Source organism: Pinus tabuliformis, chromosome 8 (genome assembly GCF_031772625.1).
Source record: "Pinus tabuliformis cultivar Carrire ecotype Pingquan chromosome 8, CPIR1, whole genome shotgun sequence".
NCBI classification, from domain to species: domain Eukaryota; kingdom Viridiplantae; phylum Streptophyta; class Pinopsida; order Pinales; family Pinaceae; genus Pinus; species Pinus tabuliformis.
Genome location: NC_142294.1, coordinates 1,022,895,247 through 1,022,921,315, shown reverse-complemented (window position 1 = coordinate 1,022,921,315; position 26,069 = coordinate 1,022,895,247). Strand labels below are relative to the sequence as shown.

General features: G+C 38.6%; 1 pseudogene; it reads left to right on the top strand.

The window, feature by feature from the left end:
• LOC149238864 (putative galacturonosyltransferase-like 4) overlaps positions 1 to 19,148 on the top strand; it is a 44,920-nt pseudogene extending 25,772 nt beyond the window's left edge.
• Positions 19,149 to 26,069: the final 6,921 nt, after the last annotated feature.

The following is a 26,069-nucleotide window of genomic DNA, read 5'->3' as shown; positions in this document are numbered from 1 at the left end:
TTCCTAAATCCAACATGAAAACTATCAAATGCAAATGCACAATGCAGGTGTTTGTTTTCCGCTTTCTTAGTATTGATGCCTACAAAGAAAGCTTTTTGTACAACTTTGAATTTGCTTTTAAATGATCAATACAAACAAGTTTACTTTTTCGAAATCAGAGAAGATAGAAGAGATTACAACACTTAACGATTTTCAAAATGAAGACTTGTTTCGACACTTAAAAGAGACAAATTCAAACCAATAAGCAAAAGCAAATGTATAATCAATCTGCAAACAGCCAATGAACTCTCTTCTAAGATCACAATCAATCAGATCTGAATCAAGGGCTACAGGATGACTATTTCACTCATGCAAAGGAAAACTGTAAATGACGTCACAAACACATAAAAACACTCACAGTCTTTTGTACAAAAGGAGGCGGAATCTAAGCAGAGAAAAGGAGTTATCAAATTGGTACCTATGCTGGTTACAGGCTGCAAAAATCAGAGATCAAAACAAGGCAAAACAGAGCAGAGAACCCCAGCTGCACAAGGACAAACTGGTTCAGCGCAACCTCAACACAGGGGTTTTGACATTCAGTGCAGGTAACCTTCACAGGACCTGCGTTGAAATGCAGAATCCCTTCACTGGGTCTGCGCTGAAGGAGAAACTCTTGTTTCCCTCAGGTTCTGGGTCACAGATTGCTATTTAATTCACTGTTTTAGGCCAAATAAAAGCAACAAGCAAGGTGTAATCAAAGGGATGATTTGAAGGGCTACTAAGATCTATCACAAGGATCATCAAATCATTTGTGAGTCCATTGTTCAGATCATAGACAAGTCCAGCAATTGGATCAAAGCAACAACTGTCTACTTTGCATCCAGGAAAGATGCAGTTCGATTGTTGCTGTCAAGTCTATGAAACAAACAATGATAGAAACACAAATAAAATGACTAAACCAATTTTTCCCCAGCGGGGTCGCCAATTTGTTGTGGGGAAAAATGCCTATGTAGGATGATCCTATCCACCTAAGGTGTGACAGTGCCTTAGCAACAAACGAGTACAACTATTCTGGTTTCTTCCTTTACGAAATGTGAAAGAAGAGAGATCAATAGACTTACCGGTGTCTTCCGTTTGTCCCTCGATCCGGTCTCTCTTCTCCTTGGGTGTTCACAGCTACTTGCCTTCTTTCTTATCCAGCTTCAACTTCCTGTAAGATCACAAGAGAATAGCTACTTGCGACAAGAGAACAGCTACTTGCGACAAGAGAAGAACACTACACAAAGACAAATATTCACATTCATAACTAGTTTAGGATTAGAAATAAACCAAATACACTAATACATTCATACATCAAAATACACCAGCATATAGGAGAAACCAAGATAGCTTTATTGATGAATAACAAGGTTCAGGAAGAGATACAACCCAGAGGGCTCCAATCCAGCATCTCCTTCCCAGCAAATGGAATTCCTATCTTCAGCCCCTTCAAAGCATTAAGCACCCAATGATTCCAGTCTCAAACCAACAGCAATTCTTTGCAATAACAAAATTCCAGCCTCTAGATCTCATGGAGGAGAGATCCATATATAGATGTTTGGAGAGAGGATGATTCAGCTTGAGATCTGACTAGTGTCCTCTCCCTCTATCAGTTCTTGAGTCCACTTGGAGGTTCTTGCTTCCACTTGGAGATTTGGAACCTCTTACTCATCACCAGTCGAATTCCCGAGGCAAGTGTCATTTTGATGGCTTCCTGGGTCTTGACACCTTGAGAAATGAGCCTGCCACTTGTCCATTCTCGTTCAATGCAGGTAGCTATTGTTCCAGTTGACATTCAACACAGGTAGCCAGTGTTGGCTTTGACATTCAGCGCAAACAGCTAGTGTAGCCACTGCAATGATCCTGAATTGACTTGTTTTTGAGCAGTTTCAGGTGGAGAACTTCTGTGAATTGCTGTGGTTTGTTAGCCTTGTTCCTCTAGGGGTAGGAACAACATGTTTAGGGACTTTGGATCCCTTAGATTATGGACATTTCATGCTCAATGCTGTAAGGCACAAAAATGTCTATAACACTTGGAAGCTCTAATCCCAGCTCTGATTTCCAAAATTAGAACCTGCATAGTCAGATAACAAAAGCCAAGAAACTACGAGTTGTATGTAATATCATCTAAGTACTTCATTCAATATATCAACATGGTATTGAAATAAGTGAAACAACATCACATATAGGAAAATAGTGAATTCATTGCATTACTATAAATGGAAGGAGAAGATAACCATAAGTAGTAGTTGATCTTGTAGAAGAGCTCCTCCATATTGTTGACTTGTTGTTTCCTTGTCATAATATGCACCTCCAATCACCCTAAATGCATGGAATGATGACCACTCACGATAACATCATAAGGGTAGAATTATTCTCCAAAATTCAACCTCTAACCTCATAGTAGGCTGGAAATATATAGAAAATCAAGGTAAGTTAGAAGTAATTATCCAATTACCATTCTAGGGTAAGAGGTCCACTTTTGATGGAGGGATAGGATAAAAGGATAAGTGTTGAAAACTCCAATGTAGGTGTTAGTGTCAGTGTTTGCATACTTCCATCAGGGATCAAAATTTTCTCTTTGCATTTTCATTTCAGGGGTCCCATATTGAAATTTTTACATCATTTCATTAGATCATGTCAAGCTGATCCATTAATGGTTGTCTTCTCTTCAGAAAATCTAAATTTCTCCCTCATAGAGTATACTTGTTGACCCTTCTTCAGGTTGTCTTCAATTATGGTTTCATGGTCAATTTGCAATCATGTTTTCATTAGGTCATAGGGCATGCTTTCATTAGGTCTTAGGGTTTCATCACCAAGGTCAAGATGCCTGATTTTAAAGTATAAATAAAGGTCAACAATGGTATGAGGATGATAAATAAGTCAAGCATGATGGCTTGTAGGTCATAGCCACTGAATAATTATCTTTTAACCTAACGTAATTTTCACCTTAAAAACATGTTTTTGAGGTGAAAATAGAGTATTTTGAGTTTATTTGTATTTCTTACGTAATTTTAGGTCACTATATGTAATAATTGATCCCAGCTGCACCATATCATCTCTCCTTGCTACATGACAAAGAAACATTACCAAAATTAGTTCAAGATGAGCATTATCCACCAACAAATACACAAAGAAAAAAAGGCATTAAAAACAGAGTTTTGAAGAAGGACAATAAACATTAGAAAGTGGATTTTCAAGTGAAAAATCAAAATTTACTCCTTTTTAAGCTCCCACATTTCATTTTCAAGTTCATTGTTCTCATTTGGCAAGCAAGGAATCAAAAATTGAGAAGAAGAGGCAAGCTTGAGTGAGTTTTGGGCGAAGGAAGGTTGGAGCTGTGCTTCTGGAGGGTGGTGTCGCGCTTCTGGAGCAGTGGTTGAGTGGCGTTGAGCGTTGGTAGAGTGGCATTGTGTGTCTGAGTCAGGAAAGGTTGGCGTTGTGCATTGAAGACTTGGCATTGCGCATTGAGATCGGGGTTGCATGTCTCGAAAATTTCTGTAGTGTAATTTTACACTGGCACTGCACTTCTAGGGTGGCACTGCGTGTCTGTGCACCACCACTATGCGTTGTGCAGGAGGGATAGAAAAGCCTCAAATATTCATACAAACCTCAAATTTACCCTCTCTCACTTGCATACAAGTAAGTTTACCTCCTTTGCTGCAGTTTTGGTTTGCATATCAACGTCATAAGCATCATTATCCATGATAAATATGAAACCCTAAAATATCCATTTTATGCCTAAAACCCTAAACCCTCATTATTCATCCTATCACCTATCCCTACAGCTCTAAACTCTATCCCCTTATCCCTTTACCCCTATTCCATATCATTTCCATCCCTTTTATCCCTCTTCCCCAAGGGAAATTTCTCAAACAAGCCCTCCCTCTCACTTCCTACTCCCTCACTCATTTTTAGCCCATAAAGTCATTTCCCATACCCTCACTTCTAAAAAACTCTCACTCATTCCCTCCATACAACCTCCAGCCTTGAAAACATGGACACAGAGGAGCGAGACTATGAGGAGGAGGCAAACACAAGAAATGACACTTCAACAGATAGAGCTAGGCAGCAGAGAAAACCACACAAGGGAGGTAGAATTATTAGAGAAGAGCCTTTAAACCTTAGGGAATTGCAAGCATCTCAATTGGCTATCATATGTTTCAGATATCTTGCCTACTATGAATTCTGTGAGCAGGTAGAGAGAGTTCAACACCACCCTGATCTCACCAGACATTTTGTAGCTCATCTTCAGGACAACAGGGTGACTCTTGCTAGGGTGACATTCATAGTTTCACCTTCCATCATTTTAGATGCCATCAGGATTCCAAATGTAGGGGAGAAGTGGTACAAGGCCCAGGGCCTGGATGAACACTACTATAAGCCTTATATCAAACCCCAGTATAGAAATGAGGTGAAGAGACTTTTTCCTTTCAAATTTCTCAAAGATAAGTATGTCCCCATGATGAAAATCATCATGAAGTATTTCAACTAAGAGGGCATATTCTCCAGGATATACACCTATCACATTAGGCTCCTCATGCATTTTACTAGGGTGAGGATGTTAAACCTCCCTTAATTCTTGTTCAGAAATATTGAGAAGATGGCTCATTTTGTCCAAAAGAAGCCATACCCTTAGCAGGTGAGCAACCTCTATCGCTACTCCCTGATAAAGATGATTGTGCTTCATCATCTCAATCTCCTCAATATATCTTGGGAGACATTTATTTCTCATGACATCTTCAGGGGTCCTCAAATTCCTCCACCAGTGTCTCAAGAAGTAGGGGGGCCTTCTAGTAGTATTGAGGTGAAAACAGATGAGGAGGCCAAGGATACTAGAACTACTAAGATGCCTGTTTACATGACATATCAGAGGGGCACAAGGAGATTATTTGCAACCAATAGGCAAGTGTTTTCTCCATGAGATGTGGAAGGGGCCTTGCCTTCTTCATCAGCTCATAGGTAAATGCTAGCTCCATAGGATGTTGAAGGGGCTTTTCCTTCTTCATCAACACAATAGGTACAAGTGCAACATCTACACAGAGGGAAGGAAAATATGCCTGAGCAGATTTTTTATGATGAGGAGGAAAGGAACTTTGACTTGACTAAGCATGATGAGCTGAAGCAGTGTTATACTCATCATGGAGTGGAAGTCATTGACTTAGAGGCTCAGGACGAAGAAACCATAAAAGACATCATCATACAAGAAAGGGAATCTCAAGTACAAGCTTTGGTGGACAAATTAGAGAGGGAAAAATATGTTACCACAATTTTAGAGCAAGAAAACAAGGAATTGAGTGACAAACTAGTCCTCATGGAGCTAGAAATGCTCACGGTAAAACGACAAAGTGGCAAAGAGGCACAAGTCACTTTGACTCTTATTGAGAAAGAGATTGAAGATGATAGGGAGACTTGGATTGAGAGAGTCAACTTGCACCTTGAGAAGCTGATACAGAAGGCCAATAGAGACAATCAGATCATCAGAAACATGGCCTATCATTACAGGACCTGAAACAAGATTTGAAATATGAGGGTTAAGAAGATGAAAGCTAGGCTAAGGTGGGCTTTGAAAGGCAAAAAGGAGGAGGATAGGCTTAGGATGCTTGCTGAAGCTTCCAGGCTCATCAGGACACTTGATGATGGTTCTTCTCACCAATTTTGGGCAATTTTGGAGAAATTTTTGTCATTTGCCAATTTTTGAAATTCTACACACAGGAAAACTGCCTAAGTGCATAGCGCCACGCTTTTCCTAGGGGCACCCAATGAAGAAACAATTTGAATTTTTTGATTCAAAACGATGAGGACATGCACACTAGAAATTTTCAAAGTTTTTGGGGTAGAACTGGTCCACCAAAAGGTCAAACAACACCCTACAAAGGACCTTTCTGCCACTTTTTGGACACACGAAAGCAGTCTTGGGAGAATCAAGTTTTGAGGGGTCAACTGAACTTCAAATGTAGATATTCTAGGTATTTTGGAAGGTAGACTTGAATACCTCTCCAATGAGCTATCATGAGCTCAATGTGAATGTCGGGAAGGCCTCAAAAGGGACTTGAAAGTGGCGCTGCGCGTTGGGCCAGTGGTGCTACGCGTAGGGCAATTTTTGCACAGGATTGCTAGTTTTCCATTTTTTTTACTGTGAACATGGATTCTCTCTCATGGAGTTTGTTCCACCATTGTAAATGATGACTTGGCATGTAAATATGATAGATAAATAGTAATAGAGGGTAGATTCATTTCTTTAAAAGTCACTTTGAGCTCAAATGAATCAGTCGTTCACTTTTAGAGGCAAGTTGTTAAGATGCCTATATTCCTGTTTTCTTGTTCAATGTTGGTTATATTAGTTCCTCATCTTAGGGATTCAACCCTTGAGGATGGGAGGAGGTTGAATTCATGTCTATATCTTCTTCTTCTTTCTCATTGTAAAGGGTTGGACTTAGCTAGATGCTCAGACCTTGATTGTACACCTTTTGTAAGCAGTTTAGTAGGAGATTAATAAGAATTGCAGCTGTTTTTATGGGATCCATGTGGTATGGAGTTTTGGTACTGTTTCTTTTTATGTGATCATATTTTAATGTGTTTTATGTATTTCGTTAATAATTTCATTGCTTCTAGTTGAATGTTTTCAAGTTGATAGGTAGAACTCATTACATCAGTGCTCTGCCTTGGGAAACCATTCACCATTTCATGTTTTCTGTAGTCTAGGAAGGATCCATGGTTTCACATACTCTTCTTAGCTTCTCAAAAGTCTAAACATCTCACCCCATCAAGCCCTTGAGTGCTAAAGCCTATGCCTACCTTGCCCCATTAAACACCCTACAATTCTGACCTAGTTCCCTAGACCTAAACTGTCGAGCTCCTCCTTATCTGGCAAAACCCTTCAAAATCCAATCAAAACTTTGTGCTACTATACCTAGCCTAATATCCTTTATCTAATCCAGTCATCTTGGCTGAGATCCTTACGGAGAGAGCCCTCTCCCGTCCTAGTAGGGCTAGCTACTTTGGCTAAGCGTGGTTTGTGGTTACCCTAGCATTGCCTTCCTTCAACCCGAGGTTCAATCTAGGTGATAACATAGTGGCGACCATACTGGGGTACAAAAGACTAATCACCCTAGTAACATCTTTCATTTTAATTCTTAAGCTTATGGATGATGAGTTTTAGAATTTACTAGGCTAAATTGGAAAGTTGTAAATCAATATATAAAAGTTCGAAATTTGAGCACACTGGCTTCAGGAAAGTACACTAGGGCCAATCCAAATCCAAATCCTGCCACAATAGTGGATAATCCTAACTTGATTTGAAGAAGACCTAAAAGACAAGAAAGTTCAGTTAGTCCCACACCTTCAATAAGAGTAGATCCATGCCCTAACGAGTGGTTTTTTTAGAAGATCTCCCTTTGATATGTCATTTGATGTTTCCCTATTCAAAACCAGGTCAAAAAGTGCACTTGATGATATAGTTATAGATCCAGATTTTATTGCAAATCTAGAAGTCCAAAAGGAAAACTAGTCAATTGATGAGTATATCTTAAAGTCCCCTCAATCATCCCTAACTACTACTAAGATCCCTGAGATTTCTGAACAAATGTCCACTACCCTCAATTCATCATTATTTCCTTCAACCTCTGAAGTTCATTCCCAACCTCCATTCATACCTTCACTTCCCCATCAACCTATCATTCCCCATCAATCACCTATTACTCCTAGTTCTCCATCAACTACTCCATCAACTCCTGGTAGCCCATCCTTGCTTTAAATCCACCTTGAGTTATGGCTGCCCGGTATGCACCCGTTACTTTACCTCAGAATCTTGGTGCCATGCCCACTGATTATCAAAACAATATACCTTTCTTTGATGCCACTCAAACCATTATAGCTAAACAACATGTTTATAGAATGAATGATTGATTTGACCTCCATGAAGTAGAAATTGAAGATGTGTCGATGAGATTGTTTGTACAAAGCTTTGGAGGTGAAGTTTTAAAATGGTTCAAAGCTTTACCAGTAGCTTCTATCACCACTTTACCAATCCTCCATAGGAAATTCTTGGATCGGTGGGAGGTGAAGAAGAATCCACTTCAGATTTTGTCCGAGTATGAGAACATCAAGAGAAATGTCGGTGAAAGTGTGCAAGATTATTGTGTGAGGTTTAATGCAGTATACAATGCTATTCCTGCTAACATTAAACCACCGGAAGGATTGGATTTTCTCAAGTTTCCATATGGTTTTGATGCTGATATGGCATATCAGTTGCGGGAACAAGATCCTACCACACTATAAGACATGCAAAAGAATACAGTGAGTGTAGAAGCAAACTTGTTGGACAAAAGAGCAAGAACGAGATCAGAGAAAAGAGTGACCATAAAAGAAGAAGCATCTACCTCAGATGTAAAGATGGATACATTGATTCGAATAGTGGAAAGTATGGTTGATCAGTTAACCATCACAGATAGACCTAAACCACCAATTCAGAATCCAAATTTTAGAGAACATCAGCAACCCCAATTCTGAATCAAGCAGAGAGAACAAAAGGCCCCAGAGCAACCAGCGCAACAACAACAAATCAGAACTCCCTTACAAAAGAATTATGTTCAAGGAATGGAAGAAGAAGATGACAAAGATCCGGTAATTGAAAAAAATAACTTTTTCACTGCTAATGGTATGCCTATATTTCTGACTGAATATGAAGAATATGCAGAAGTTCTAGACATTCAAAGGGATGAAGATTACATCTTAGCAAATGATGTGGTTTTAGAGGCTGAATATGATGATTATCAACGTGGTTATATGAATGCTTTGACTGCACAATAGAGGCAATATTCTTTAAGGAGCAGAGATGTACCGGTCAATCCCATTCAAAAAAGAAAGGATGTGCAATCCAGGAATGATTCCTCAAACATTCAGAAGAAAGGGAAAGAGCTTGTTGATCTGGGTCCTAGCAAGGTACTATCAACAAGTATCACTACAAATGAGAAGAGCAATTAGCAAAAAGATAGTGAAGTGAAATAGCAAGCAGATAAGAAGGACATTGGTGTCAAATAGGTAGAAAAAGTTTCATCCTTTAATTTAGAAAGTGAAATTGCTAAATTGAAAGTGTTCATTCCTTTGATTGAGTTGGTTAAGAATAGCAATTATAAACACCATGTATCTAGAATATTTCAAATAGATCCTTCGTTACACATGGTGAATGTCAAAGATGATCATCCTGAACTCATTTGTGGTCCAACCATAGAAGGTCAGCATGAATATAGTGAAGTCCCTCCCTTTTATCTGAGTCTTAGACTACATGAGTACATTCTCCATAATGTTATGTTCGATTCCGGAGCTTCTCACAATTTGATGCCTAAAGCCATTATGGAAAATTTGGGCCTGGATATCACCCAGAAATATTATGATTTGTACTCCTTTGACTCTGGTAGAGTTCGTTTCATTGGTCTCATCAAAGATTTGGTGGTTTCTTTAGATCAAATCCCAACCAAAAATGTCTTGATGGATGTGGTAGTTACTGATATACCACCTCGATTTGGTATGCTCTTATCTATATTGTGGGGTGCTAAACTCAAAGGAACTTTACAACTTGACTTCGCTTATGCTACCATCCCTGTTTCGGTCGATTGAGGAAGTTGTACTGGGAAAAGAAAATGAAGTATATGATCACTAGTAAAGAGAAGCCTGTGAATCATCTAATAAATGTTGTACATACTGAGTTAGATTCCTTTGTTTTGTACTCTGATAGTGGATTGAACGATGTAGATATTTAGCTTGTAGAAGTAGATGATGTACTAGAAATTTTTGAGAATTTTAGAGTAGTTCTTAATCAAGAAAAAGAAAAAAATAGCAAGTTCTTCTGAGCAGCCTACACAACAAAAAATGGTCAGTGAAGAGTAGAAAAATAAAGTAATCAGCCAAGGTAAGGTAGAGAAGGAAACAAAATTTCAGCATCTAGAAGATGAAGCCAGCCTTTGAAGCATGGAATTTGATGGCGCTGTGGGTAAGGATGGTGTTGGTATTGGAATTTGTATTTGAAGCCTTGCTTTCCAGCCTGCCAAAGTCCCAAGTAATGTTGGAGTATGTTCCTACAAGTTAGATTTTGATTGTTCTAATAATGAAGCGGAGTATGAGGCTTTTATTACAGGTCTTAAATTTTTGAAGAGGCTTAATGCAAAAAGGATTTTTGTTTATGGTGATTTAGAGCTAGTGATTAAATAGGTAAAAGGAGAATATCAAGCAAAGAATCTGTGAATGAGAGCCTATAGAAATGCAGTTTTGGATGTTTTGAGGATGCTTCCTGAATATACCTTGACAGCAGTACCCCGGACTCAAAACATCATCGCAAATTCACTCGCTACTGTGGCTAGCAATTTGAAGATTCTAATGAATTCTAGCAACAAATTTGAAATTCATGTCAAACATAGGCCTGTTGTTCCTAATAATTTGAGGTACTGGCAAGTGTTTTGGGATGATAATGAAATTAATGCCTTTTTTCAGAATGAAGGAAAGTTTAAGAATGCTTCCATTGATGATGTTTGTGATTTTGATGAACAAGAGATTGAGGTAAATCAGATGGAGGTCTTACAGCAGAAGGATAATATTATTCCTAGAGGTCTCATACCTTTAGAGGAGCTTTTTGATGAGGATGATGTGGCAAGAAAACCAAACTTGATTCCTATGGACAAAAGAGTTGAAGGTGTACATCTTGGAACAACTGACAAGCCCAAGCTTGTAAAGTTATAAAAAGAATTGTCTCCCGAAGTAAATTCTAAGTATGTTAGATTACTTTATGAATTTTCTGATGTTTTTTTCTTGGGATTATTCAGATTTGAAGGTGTATGACAAGGATATTATTCAACATATTATTCCTATCAAGCCAGATCAAAAGCAATTTAGATAGAATTTGAGAAGGATCAATCCAAAGCTACTACCATCCATTGAGAAAGAGGTAAATAGATTGTTTAAAGTTGGCATCATTGTTCCAATTAGGTTTTCTGATTGGATTTCAAATTTGGTCCCGGTACGAAAGAAGATCGAAGAGATAAGGTTGTGCATAGATTTTCATAACCTCAACAAAGTATCCTTAAAGGATAATTACCCACTTCCTCAGATGGACCATATTCTGCAAAGAGTATTTGGAGCATCACGATGTCACTACTTGATGGTTACTCAGGCTATAATCAGATTTTGGTGTATGAAAAAGACCAAGACAAAACTGCCTTCACAAAACCTTGGGGAACTTTTCAGTATGCCAAAATGCCATTTGGATTGAAGAATGTTGGAGCCACTTTTCAGCGGGCGGTGGACATAAATTTTTCTAATGAGAGGGATGTTTTCTTGGTTGTTTATATAGATGATTTGATGATATTTTCTGGTTTTAATGATGAGAATTTGCACCACTTAAGGATTGTCTTTCAAAAATGTAGGAAGTTCAGGATTTCTCTCAACCCGAAAAGAGTCTTTTTGCCATGGACGAAGGTAAAATACTTGGTCATATCATTTATAAAGATGGGATTCACATTGATCATTCAAGGTTGGAGGCAATCCAGCATATAGACTTTCCACGCAACAAAAAGGAGATTCAGGCTTTCAATGGTAATATGAATTTCTTACGCAGATTTATACCCATTTTGGCTGAGAATTTAGGTGAAATAAATAATATGTTGAAGAAGGAAAACACTATGAAATGGATCGAGGATGCCATGAAGTCATTCAACTTGGTAAGTTTTTCTTTGACTATAGCCCCAGTATTGATTAGTCCTGGTTATACTCATGATTTTATTATATTTTCATTTGCATCCGAGCACACCATGGTTACGATTTTGATGCAAAAGAGAGATTAGGTGGAGCAACCCATTGCTTTTCTCAGTAGGACTATTTGAGATTCTGCCTTGTGCTACAATATCATTGAAAAACAAGCATTGGCTCTTATAAAAGCATTGAAGGATTTTAGAGTATACATTTTGCATTCACATACTATAGCCTATGTTCCTAATGCATCAATTAAGGATGTTCTCATGTAAACTGATCCGAAAGGAAGAAGAGGTAAGTGGATAGCAGCAATGTTGGAGTATGATCTTGAGATTAAACCTACAAAACTAATCAAAGGACAAGGCTTGGAAAAACTGATGGCTGAATCAAATATGCATGCTCTAGACATAAATATTATTGCAGCAATGTCAGAGGACGAAGATGGTGGTTCACTCATTCAAGTATCATAAATGTTTCTCAAATCACCTTGGTATTCTGATAGATTTTATTTTCTTCAGCATCTTTCGCCACCTCTTGGAATGTCAAGAAATAAAGGTAGGTCACTTAAACTCAAGTCTACAAAATTCTACATTTTAAATAGTGCTCTCTATTGGAAAGATTCGGGAGGAGTTCTTCTTAATTGTTTGGTTGAAGATGAAGCTCAGCAGGTAATGAATGATTTTCATAGAGGTGACTGTGGTGGTCATTTGTTTTGGAAAACAACATCTAACAAAATGTTGAGAGCAAGATATTATTGGCTGACTTTGTTTTCATATTTGTATAAGATAGTGAGGGCTGCCATGAATGCCAAGTTTTTCAAGGAAAACAGAAGTTTCTTCCTCTCCCTTTGAAGCCAGTTGAAGTAAACGCACTTTCCAGCAGTGGGGATTTGATTTCATAGGTCAAATCCATCCCACATCATCAACACAACATAGATGGATTTTGACAGCTACCGATTACTTCACCAAGTGGATTGAGGCCATTCCGACAAGGCAAGCCATGGACATGGTAATTAGCCAATTTTTAGAATCTAATATCTTATCTCATTTTGCTTTCCATCACAAGATTATAACAGATAATGTAGCAACATTTAATTCCAAGAAGATGGCTGAGTTTTGCAACAAGTACATTATTACATTGGGTCATTCCACAACATACTACCTACAAGGCAATGGATTAACTGAGTCATCGAATAAATCCTTGGTGAACATTATCAAGAAAATGTTGGAGGTGAAAAAGAAGAATTGGCATCGAAAGCTTGTTAATGCCTTATGGGACGACAGAGTGAGCAACAAAAAATCCATAGGTATGTCACCTTTTTAGTTGGTTTATGGTACTGATACAGTATTTCCTACATCACTTGCAGTCTTGGTCGTGATATTATTATAGGAAGCTGGCAGCGAAGAGGATGATATTCAGTGCAGAATTAATCAAATGATTCACCTTCAGTAAACAAGGGAAGAGGTTTCCAAAAACACTTTCCGGTTGCAAGAGAAGATAAAGAAGATTTATGATCGCAAAACCAAAGCAAAAGAGTTTCAGCTTGAAGATGTAGTGTTGCGATGGGATGCACAGAATGAGGAAAAGGGAAAGTATGGTAAGTTTAATAATTTATGGAAAGGAATGTATAAATCTCAGCTTATTGGGGATAGAATGCGTTTTTGTTGAAAGAAATGGATGGTGAGGATTGTTCAGGAGAGCCAATGAATGGTAGGCTCCTGAAGCACTACTACTTTCGAGATTGTTCCCTGAAGTTACTTCACCTTCATTTTATATACCAGTTTGATTTTCATTGCAAGGTTTCAAGTACACTATCATCTGAGCTTGGGGCCCGAAGTGAAGGCTATAAAGTTTGAATGATTAATGTCAAGTTTGGTTGATTTGGTTTCTAAGTCAAGTTTAGAGTCGGTTTGGTTGTGAGTCAATTTTTAGCTTGTATTGAGTCATTTTTCACTTTTTTGTTTTGACTGTATTGCCCAATGGATGAGGCATTTGGTCTATGGTGTTCTTGACACCTCCAAGGAGCTACCATCCCTAATAAGGCCAATGTTAGTGTCAGTATTTTCATACTTCCATCAGGGATCAAAATTTTCTCTTTGCATTTTCATTTTAGGTGTCCCATACTGAAATTTTTACATCATTTCATTAGGTCATGTCAAGCTCATCCATTGATGGTTTTCTTATCTTCATAAAATCTAAATTTCTCCCTCATAGAGTAGACTTGCTAACCCTTCTGCAGGTTGTCTTCAGTTATGGTTTCATGGTCAATTTGCAATCATGTTTTCATTAGATCTTAGGGTTTCATCACCAAGGTCAAGATGCCTGATTTTAAGGTGTAAATAATGGTCAACAAGGGTATGAGGATGATAAATAAGTCAAGCATGATGGCTTGTAGGTCATAGCCACTGAATAAATATATTTTAACCTAATGTAATTTTCACCTCAAAAACATGTTTTTGAGGTGAAAATAGAGTATTTTGAGTTTATTTGTATTTCTTATGTATTTTTAAGTCACTATATGTAATAACTAATCCCAGATGCACCAGAGAATCTCTCCTTGCTGCATGACAAAGAAACACTGCAAAAATCAATTCAAGATGAGCATTATCCACCTGCAAAGACACAGATAAGAAAAGGTATTAAAAACAAAGTTTTGAAGAAGGACAAGAAACATTAGAAAGTGGGTTTTTCAAGTGAAAAATAAAAATCTACTTCTATTTAAGCTCCCACATTTCATTTTCAAGTTCATTGTTCTCATTTGGCAAGAAAGGAATCAAAAAGTGAGAAGAAGAGGCAAGCTTGAGTGATTTGTGGGCGAAGGAAGGTTAGTGTTGCGCTTCTGGAGGGTGGCGTCGCGCTTCTGGAGCAGTGGTTGAGTGGCACTGCGCTTTGGCAGAGTCGCGCAGTGCGTCTGAGGGAGGCAAGGTTGGCACTGCGTGTTGAAGACTTGGTGCTGTGCGTTGACATCGGTGCTGCACGTCTGGAAAAATTCTACAGTGTAATTTTACATTGGCGCTGGGCTTCTAGGGTGACGTTGCACGTCTGCGCACTGGCATTGCGCGTTGTGTAGGAGGGCTAGAAAAGCCTCAAATCTTCATACAAACCTCAAATTTACCTTCTCTCACCTGCATACAAGTAAGTTGACCTCCTTTGCTGCAGTTTTGGTTTTCATATCAACATCATAAGAATCATTCTCCATGATAAATATGAAACCCTAAAATCTCCCTTTTATGCCTGAAACGCTAAACCCTCATTGTTCATCCTGTCACCTATCCCTACAACTCTAAACTATATCCCTTTATCCCTTTACCCCTATTCCATATTATTTCCATCCCTTTTATCCCTCTTCCCCAAGGGAAATTTCTCAGACAAGCCCTCCCTCTCACTTCCTACTCTCTCATTCATTTTTAGCCCATAAAGTTATTTCCCATCCCCTCACTCCTAAAACACTCTTAGTCATTCCCTCCATACAACCTCCAGCCTTGCAAACATGGACACAGAGGACTGAGACTATGAGGAGGAGGCAAACATAGGCACTAACACTTCAGCAGATAGAGATAGGCAGCAAATAAAACTACACAAGGGAGGAAGAATTATTAGAGAAGAGCCATTAAACCTTAGGGAATTGCAAGCCTCTCAGATGGTTGTCACATGTTTCAGATATCTTGGCTGCTATGAGTTCTATGAGAAAGTATAGAGAGTTCAACACCACCTTGAGCTCACCAAACTTTTTGTAGCTCATCTTCAGGATAACAGGGTGACTCTTTTTGTGGTGACATTCACAGTTTCACCTTCCATCATTTCAGATGCCACCAGGATTCTAAATGTAGGGGAGAAGTGGTACAAGGCCCAAGACCTGGATGAACACTACTATGAGCCTTATATCAAACCCCAGTACAGAAATGAGGTGAAGAGACGTTTTCCTTTCAAATTTCTTGAAGACAAGTATGTCCCCATGATGAAAATCATCATGAAGTATTTCACTTGTGAGGGCAGATTATCCAAGCTGTACACCTATCACATCAGGCTCCTCATCCATTTTACTAGGGTGAGGATGTTAAACCTCCATTACTTCTTGTTCAGGAATATTAAGAAGATGGCTCATTTTGTCCAGAAGAAGCCATACCCTCAACAGATGAGCAACCTTTATCACTACTCCCTGATCAAGATAATTGTCATTATCATCTCAGTCTCCTCAACATCTCTTGGGAGACATTTATTTCTCATGACATCTTCAGGGGTCCTCAAATTTCTCCACTAGTGCCTTAAGAAGTAGGGGGACCCTCTAGCAGTATTCAAGTGAAAACAGATGAGGAGACCAAGGATACTAGAACTAATGGGGTGCTCGTTTACATGACATATCAGAGGGGCACAAGGAGATTATTTTCAGCCGATAGGAAAGTGTTTTCTCCATGGTATGTGGAAGGGATCTTTCCTTCTTCATAAGTTCATAGGCAAATGCTAGCTCCACAGGATGTGGAAGGGGCTTTTCCTTCTTCATCGACAGAAGGTACAAGTGCAGCAGCTGCACAAAGGGAAGGAAAAGATGTCAGATCAGAGTTTTGATGACGAGGAGGAGAGGGACTTTGACTTGACTGAGCATGATGAGCCGGAGTAGCGTTATACTCATCATGGAGTCGAAATCATTGACTTAAAGGCTTAGGACGAAGAAACCATAAAAGGCATCATCATACAAGAAAGGGAAGCTCAAGTACAAGCTTTAGCGGAGAATTTGGAGAGGGCCAAATATGTCATCACATATTTGGAGCAAGAAAACAAGCAATTGAGTGACAAACAATTCCTCATGGAGCTTGAAATGCTCAAGGTAAAATGACAAAGTGGCAAAGAGGCACAATTCACTTTGACTCCTATTGAGAAAGATATTGAAGATGATAGGGAGACTTGGCTTGAGAGCATCAACTTTCACGTTGAGAAGCTACTATAGAAGGCCAATAGAGACAATCATATGATCAGACACATGACCTATAATTATAGGACCTGAAACAAGATTTGCAATATGAGGGTCAAGAAGATGAAAGCTAGGCTAAGGCGGAATTTGAAAGGAAAAAAATGCGGAGGATAGGTTTAGGATGCTTTCTGAAGCTTGGCTCATCAAGACACTTGATGATGGTGCCTCTCACCAATTTTGGGAAAGCTTGGAGAAATTTTTATCATTTTCCAATTTTTGAAATTCTACACAAAGGAAAACTGCCTAAGTTGTGCTTTTCCTAGGGGCACCCAATGAAGAAATGGTTTGAATTTTTGGATTTCAAGCAATGATTACATGCACCCTAGCAATTTTCAAAGTTTTTGGGGCAGAACTGGTCCACCAAAAGGTCAAAAAACACCCTAAAAATGACCTTTCTACCACTTTTTGGACACACAGAAGTAGTCTTCGGATAATCAAGTTTTGAGGGGTCAAATGAGCTTCAAATTAATATATTCTAGGATTTTTGGAAATTAGACTTGAATACCTTTCCAATGAACTATCCTAAGCTCAATTTTGATGCCAGGAAGGTCTCCAAAAGGGACCTGAAATTGGCGCTACGCCTAGGGAAGTTTTTGCGCATGATTGCTAGTTTTCCATTTTTTTGGCTGTGATCATGGATTCTCTCTCATGAAGGTTGTTTCACCATTGTAAATGATGACTTGGCATGTAAATATGATAGATAAATAGTAATAGAGGGTAGATTAATTGCTTTAAAAGTCAATTTGAGCTCAAATGAATCAGTTGTTCACTTTTAGAGGCAAGTTGTTAAGATGCTTATATTCTTGTTTTCTTGTTTAGTGTTGGTTAGAATAGCTCCTCATCTTAGGGATTCGACCCCTGAGGATGGGAGGAGGTTGAATTCATGGCTATATATTCTTCTTATTTCTCATTGTAAAGGGTTGGACTTAGCTGGATTCTCAAACCTTGATTGCACACCTTTTGTAAGCAGTTTAGCAGGAGATTAATAAGAATTGCAGCTATTTTTATGGGATCCATGTGGTATGGAGTTTTAGTACAATTTATTCTTATTTGATCATATGTTAATGTGTTTTATGTATTCCGTTAATCATTTCATTACTTCTAGTTCAATGTTTTCAAGTTGATAGGTAGAATTCATTACATCAGTGCTCTACCTTGGGAAACCATTCACCATTTCATGTTTTTTGCAGTCTACGAAGGATCCATGGTTTCACATGCTCTTCTTCGCTTCTCACCAGTCTAAAAATCTCACCCCATCAAGCACTTCAGTGTTAAATCCTATGCCTACCTTGCCCCATTAAACACCATGCAATTCTAACCTAGTTCCCTATACCTAAACTATTCAGCTCCTCCTGATCCAGAAAACCCCCTTCAAAATCCAATCAAAACTTCGTGCTACTATACCTAGCCTAATATCCTTTATCTCATCCAGTCATATTGGTTGAGGTCCTTATGGAGAGAGCCCTCTCCCGGCCTAGTAGGGCTAGCTACTTGGCTAAGCGTGGTTTGTGGTTACCCTAGCATTGGCTTCCTTCAGCCTGAGGTTCAATCCAGGTGATAATAGTAGGGATGGATAGGATTTGAATGTTTTATCCAAGGTAAGTAGTTCTAACAACCTCTGGAAACTCTTGGAAGGTGAAGCTTCTAGAATCCCAATAATTCTCTCATATTTCTAGAACCAACGCACTAGGTGCAAAGGGGAGCAACCTGCTAGTGACCAACACAGTCCATGGTGGAGCAACCTGCCGATGAACGCACCCCAGTAGGCTTATAGGGAGCATTGGTCCTGAAACTGGGTCAGATGAAGTACTTTAGGCATCAAAATCTGGGAAATGAAAGATACATGCTTAGGGATTTGTGCAAGATGATGACAAGGGGGAATAGGATGTTGATTAATCCCATTAGGGGGCTCACTAATTAGATGTGACAAAATGGCCTATAACCGTGGCAAATGACCCTAGTATTACACCAAGGAAAATTTTAAGGGTGGAAAATTATTTTAAGGATTAGAAACCTTGGAAAATATTACTAGTCCCTAATATGCAAACTATAAAATTTTTGGCAGTATCATTGTAAAAACTTAGTGATTTTTAATGTAAAATAATCTTATACTATAAATTTGATTGAATCATTTTTAGAAAAAATGGAAATTTAAGAATATTTTTTTCGGAAAAAACATGGAAAACTAGCCCACCTACAAATATTGACCTCTAAAATTTTCCCTGGATCGCACGTTCTTGCGGCCCCGGAATATTGTCATGGAAACTTTACCTAATATTTCATGGACAATTTCTGGTTGGATCTTGTTTTATCCAAGACATTTCAAGGTATAGAATCTATTTATTTCAACACAGACATCATGATGGTCGATCTAGTAAAATGGTGGCAAGGGGATTACATGGCTAAGATTGAAGAATGAATAGTATTGCACAAGTGTGTCTTTTATCTCAGAAAATTTGAGGAAGATGAGTAACTCCACTTGCTACCCAAGTGAAACCATGATTTTCACTCTACGAATTGCATTCATGCATGTTCACACTCCATCTAGTCGATTAGTATTGGTGTCCTCACCGATGATACAACAACCCTACCTTTTTTCAATGGCTCCTTACTGGGAACCCAAATTCTAAATTTGTCCTTCATTCATAGCAGCCAAAGGCATACCCATAACTTCAATGGAGCTAATGGTGTCATGGGTTTAGGCCAAGGCCAGATTCCATTTTCTTCCCAAATCAACTTAATCTATGATAATTACAATTTCTGGTATTGTCCAGTCGACCATCTTATTGCACCCTCTAAACACAATTACTTCATCTTCAACAACAAGAATTTGCAAGACAAAGTTAGATAAAATCAATGCTACATCGGTCCTCAGCTCAAGGTGGATCCGTTCTCATTAATTACCTCTATAAGATATTTAAGGTCGTCACATGCATTCCCACCCGCACAAGATCAACCAACAAATTTAGGTGGACAAACTCAAGCTCTAGAGAGAGACCTAGCGTCATCTAGATGAGAAATTCCATGTACGAGTTCTTTAAGTATGGATTGAAATTCTATCCCATTTTTTATCAATGCCTTGGTATTGATCATGGATATAATGGGAATTCTTCCATTTTCTCTTTGGGGTTTGTCAAATCGAGCTTACCACTTTCCATCAGTGGGAAATGTAGTCTGTTATTCTTATTCCATACATGGGAGGCCAAGGGCATGGAATCTTCAAGTTATTAAATTGTGGCTTCAATCATTGATTGCCACGAAGGATTTCGTCTATTCCTTTATCTTTGTTTCTTCAACGATGGCCACTAGGTTTTCTTTATTATGTCGGTCTCTTGAGTTAGCTACGAAATATTTAAGGCACAACTTCTGTTGTTCCAATATTTATAGAAACTAATTGGGGAATCCCTGTCTATGGATAGATATGAACATTGCAATGTTAAAAATTTTGAGCTCAAAATATAAGATAATTTTGGGTTTTTTAGTGCTAATTTTTCTTTTCACATGGGAAGGTAACATTGTGCAAGGTGTTATGTATTGGTGGTTTTTGAAGCATTTATGCTATAGGGATTAATAAACATGTGAGTGTGGCTGAAATACCCTCCCGGGTCTTCCTCGGACCCAAGGAAGACTATTTAAGATTAGCTGCAACTATCACAAAGAAACATGCATATATTCATATTGATCCATGATTAACAAAGCGAAAGATAGAGAATTACCTTAGTCCTTGGTGTAGCCCTGCTGGAGAACTCGATGTGGAAAAGTGGAAGATATCTCTGCCAGCTCCTAGATCAGAACCTGCACATAAACAAGATGAAGTGTAATCCTACAACATATAAACCTTGATAATCAAAACATCAATATATAAGAATATAAGCTAGCATGAATCTAAGCTACTTATTAATGACAGAATCGAATCAACATGTACAGGAATAAAATATCGACACCATCAAGTAGACAACAAAGAAAAAAATCTATATTATTAGATAGAAGAAGAATGATTACAACCATCTTGGTTGGATCAAGCCTCCTCTAGTCCTTCAGCTCCACTCTCTCTCTCTCTCAACTTCTTGGCAGCATAACAATACTAAAGCTCTTGCAAAGTTTCGACAACCATTCGACCCCTTCTACAGTGACCGAGCCAACAATATATAGATGGAGAGAGGCTCATCCTTGCCAATTCTATCATGATTTCCATTGAGGAAAAAGATTAGATGTTGCCTCGCTTTATTTCTCTTTCCCTTCCCATGAGACTCCATTAGGAATAGAAATGTCCTTAGTTAGGCTAGAGGCAGATGTTTCCTTCTTTTCGAGATGATAAGCAGAGCATTAGTCAGTCAACTCGCTCTTGGACATCAGGAATCTCATAAATATCTAGTAACACTTCCCTTTAGGCAAAACATATCATTAAACTAGGGACTAATGCATTTCACTAAGAGATGGAAAGTGTTATAACTCTCCTTTCTTGTTTCTAGGGAGTGTTACCCTGGAAAATTTAGGTATTGTCTTCAACCAATGTGTCTTTCTCCTCTGACCTGATGAGGAGTTCATTTTCCTGTATAACATATGCCCCCTAAAGTGTGAGGTTAGAGACGAAGACGATGGTCGAAATACTTTATAGATGTTGTAGTAAAAAAGAGAGATGACTGGAGCTTTAGGACTGTGGGAGACTTGAAACAAACCACATATGTCAAAAAAATATGTCATATCTTGAGTGGGGAATTCCCATGCTCAGTAGTTGTGTTAGATCGATTTCTCAAAAAATAGGTATGACGATCATGTATGCTGATAAGCACAATGTGGAACTATGTCGTGATATGATCAACCTGACGAGTTGTCTCTAAAACAGGAAGAGATCTATCAAAATGCAGGGAATGAGGTGTCCTACATCAGTTGAAATGAAATAGGACAATAATGATTGTTTTGGAGATAAATTTTGAGCAATGGGTTAAATAGATGGAGGGAAATTTTTGAAGTATATGGTGGATGGTTGATATAGGAAGCAGAGGATAAATGAATCCCTTTAACAATAGGAGGCATGACACAAAGGTTAACGAGGAAGCTTAGACTCATGAACACCAAAGATTGTTAGGATACCAGGATGAAGGAACATCATATTATGCTGGCTAAACTCACAGGATGGTAAGATTCAATGAGATGCTGAAAAAAGAGGTTTGCTGAGGGAGTGCCATGTTCAAGGGTAGGCTGCTACCAAAAAATCATTTCGAATACAGATATCGAGTCACTGTGTTGTCCATTTTTCCCCATATGATTAAGTTTAACGAGTCCAAATGGGTAAACTCAGTGGTCTTTTCATATTTAGAGAGTCTGAAAAGATCGTAGAGAGCAACTCCAGGGGGTACATTTGTCATGGTTGATGACCGGTGTGACAAAGGTTTAATATTATACCCGACATAGTTTCTTTTCTGTAAGTTAGTCTACTGAGTCCGAATAAACTGATAAATCTAAGCTCAATAGATGTATACCTCATTTTGTGACGAGTATAATGAGGAAAAATAAACTCGATATTCTTTGTGAAATTTTAATGAGTCAGACGAAGAGAAACTCAATAGATCTTCGTAGAATTTTAACGAGTCACATGAAGAAAACTCGATATGTCTTTTTTTCAGTTTAGGGAGCGAAAAAAAAAAGAGATAAATGAATTGTTCAAGTCTTCTTCATAGGATTTTTAAGAGTCCGAAGAAGGTAACTCAGGGATTTTTTCAATTCAAGAGCCAGAAAAGGTCCCAAAAAAGAAAGTGCTAATATCTTATTCATAGGAGTTTTATGAGCCCAAAGAAGGTAACTCATGTATTTTTCAGTTCAAGTGCGAGAAAAAGTCCCAAAAAAGAACATTCTCATCTGTAGTCTAACTTGGTCAACTCTGCATAAAGACACTAAAATATCATTAGAGCATACGTAGAATTTGACAGCATATTAATATGGCACATGTTTAAACAATATAGGAATGAAAAACTTCAATTTTGATGACTAGCTAGAGTGATTCATACCTCCAGGGTGACAATAAGAAGGGCGTAAGGACCTTATTTTCATTGTTTGAGTTATGTGAGAGTTCTCTGGAGAGAAAAAGGAGAAGAAACTTCTTGAGTGATTGCAAGCAATCTAGGCTACCATTCGATGTGTCATCAGTTCCAGGTAAATTTCTTCATCCCTATATTACATTTAAAAAAACTCATTTCAGACTATTTACTGGTTAATTTTGCAGTTTTTGGTAAGACATAAGTGACCTAGCTAGCTAACGTGGCCACCCAAGCTAAGGGACGTGTTAAATGCCCGGCCTGTAAAAGGGAGGGGAATTAGCATGATTTTTGGGCTCTGGAGGGCCACGTTAGCTGGCCAAGTGCAAGGAAAACTTGGTTTTCTTTACTTACTAATGGTTTTGGCCAGCTAAAGACTAATTTAAGGGTTTTGTTAGGCAAGAATTAAGAAATAATTGTATGGAGAGAAAGAGCTCATGATTTCGAGGAACTACAAATGCTAAACAATCTGGCTTGCTTAACAACTTTGTGAAGATGTGGGCTACTGAAATATGCCGGACTTGACTTGATGAATAGGAGGATCACCTTAGCTGGATCATCCAATGGTGGGATGAACGACAAGGTGTATTTAGCATTGAGGACCATGACCTCTCGATTGAAAGAGATGATATATATTTCCTCACTGTTTTATCACGTAGAGGTGCATGAGTAAACATGACAGGAGGGGTCCAGACATATTGTAGACCAGAAAGTGGGCTAGTGAGTAATAGGGTTCCCATTGAGCGGATCAGAACTAGACCGATGAGGGCTATTCTATGGATGATCATACACTTGGCAGGGTCTAAGAGCCAACATGTGGCTATAAATTCCGAGTTGCTACTAGCATTAGACTGCTTACAACCACAAGTATTCAATTGGTGTCAGGGATCCCTTCATCAGGTGAAAGCAGAGTTGACAGCTTGTAAGACTCGGGCACAAAGAGAGTTTGGGTATGGTACTTTAATTATCTCTTTCATCCTTGAGAGAGTGCCCTTGATGAGGCCACACATGAGTCTAGGTATAGTCAGTCCTAGGATGACGAGTATGAAGGGATGGGCTTCCCTAGCACCTCACACTGGAGGGGGGCCGATTAAACACTTTTTCGAGGATGACTTATTTGAGTGGCTCAGTAGCTAGATCCTGATGATTAAGGATTATGCTTATGCAGGCATGGATCACACAGGGGATCCAAAGCTGATATTGCTACCTATCACTCAGTGGGGGCCACAAGATAATAGGATCGATTAAAGTACCAACATGTTTTTTAGTATTTTTAAGTTTATGCAATTTTTTTGGTATGGGTGAAAAGGTTTTGACATGAAGTGTTTTCTTGACATAGATTTTGCACCGATATGTCTTGTTGGCATGCCTCTCCATTCTAGGTGAGGTGATCAGCTACCTAGGGAGGGAATAGTAGTAGAAAGTGCAACAGTCGCGAAAAAGGAGATGACACATAGAGTCTCCGCAAGGTTGCTAGGAGCCTAGAAGGATTGAGCATGGGTGTGTTGCCTCTTCCCATGAGAGAGATATCGGTCCATATGTAGCAACACACAATGGGTGTGCCAGAGCAATTTATGGTGCCTCTTAAGAGGTTAGCTAGATCAGTCATTTGTTACCATGAGCAACAAGATTAACAGGAGTAGGGTATGGCCAACGGGTGTCATAGCGAGGCTTAGCAGATCCATTTTGTACTTAAAACACCCAAGTTTTGGGAATTTTTGGGAATTTTTGCTATAGAAAGACTAGACTCGATCTATCTATATATATATATATATATATATATATATATATATATATATATATATATATATATATATTGGCAATTAATGGTGTACATGTTTGTTTTGATTTTTTGTAAATTTTTAACTTTGAAAATTTTACGTTCATACATTTAACTATAAAGAATGAGACAGATGCCAATATAATACATAATTTTCCAACAAATCAGCTAATGCATTAGATTCTCTTGGAATGTGTCCATATGTAATAAACTCAAATTGAAGTTCTAAAAATCACACCCTTAAAAAGTAACGTAACAATATTGGATTATGAATGTGATAGTGATTAGTAAATTGCATAACAATTAGCTGAGAGTCTAACCTGATCACGAGATTGGAGATGTCCTGAGATGAGGCTTCAGTAAGGAGTTTGATCACAGACATGTGCTTGGAAACATTGTTGGTGGTAGAACCAAGAAAAACTCCCCCGGAACTAAGTAGTTCTGACTGAGTTGTGTAAAGGAACCAAGCAGCTGATGCAATGTGTCGTGTGTGACAGCTAGCACCATCCGCATATTCGATGTATGGTAAGGGTTACGAAGACATTTGTGCAATGAGAGACATGTATGAGACAAATAACCATTTAAAAGCCAAAAAAATCCAGACACACCAAAAGAAGAAAAACTTATATACATAAAATTACAAAGTAGATGCCCGGTAGAACACTAGGAATAATACTTTTTCAGATAGAACCTGTTGTGGGGCTTGGTGAGTGGAATTCCATCACAATACTGAAGTCCATAGGAACCTTTGGAAAGGACCTTAGTAACGAAATATGGACCCACCGATAATGGTTGAAGGGTTGTTGCCCCCAAAAAATCATGCTTTTGATTGTAAAGTAAACTGAGGTCACCCTCTTGGTAAGATCGGGGCTTCACATTATTTTCATATTGGGCTTTGACTCGACACTTATGGAATTCGAGAGCCAATATGGCATCTTTAGAAGTCTCATCTAGTTGATTGAGTGATAGCAAGCGCTCTTCTTCAACGGTAGTATTGGGCAGGAGCTCAACATCTAATTTTAGGGAGGGAATCTAGCACTTTATAGGAAGAATTGCTTCCAAGCCGTGAGAAAGTTGAAATGGTGTAAAGCCTATAGTAGTTTTTACTGTTGTTCAGTATGCCCAAAGAGCAGGATATAACATGCGATGCTAGCAAGTTTTTTATTGCCTACTAACCGATGTATCATGGTTTTTAGGACACCATTGACGGCTTCCACTTGGTCGTTAGCCTGTTGGTAGTAGGAGGAAGAATTCTCTTGCCTAAAACCGAGCAACGATGTTAAGTCCAACATCATATGGTTCTAAAAGTGGGAACCATGGTCTGTAATGATCGTGCAGGGTATGCCGAAACGACAGATTAGATAATTGAACAAGAATAAATCAAGGGTTTCTCCATCAGCCCGAAAGGTGGGAATGGTTGTGGCTCATTTCATGAAGTAGTCCATAGTGACAATAATGAATTTGTTTCCATCAAATGAAGTGGGGTTATAGGTGACAAAGTCGATGCCCCATTTAGCAAAGGGAC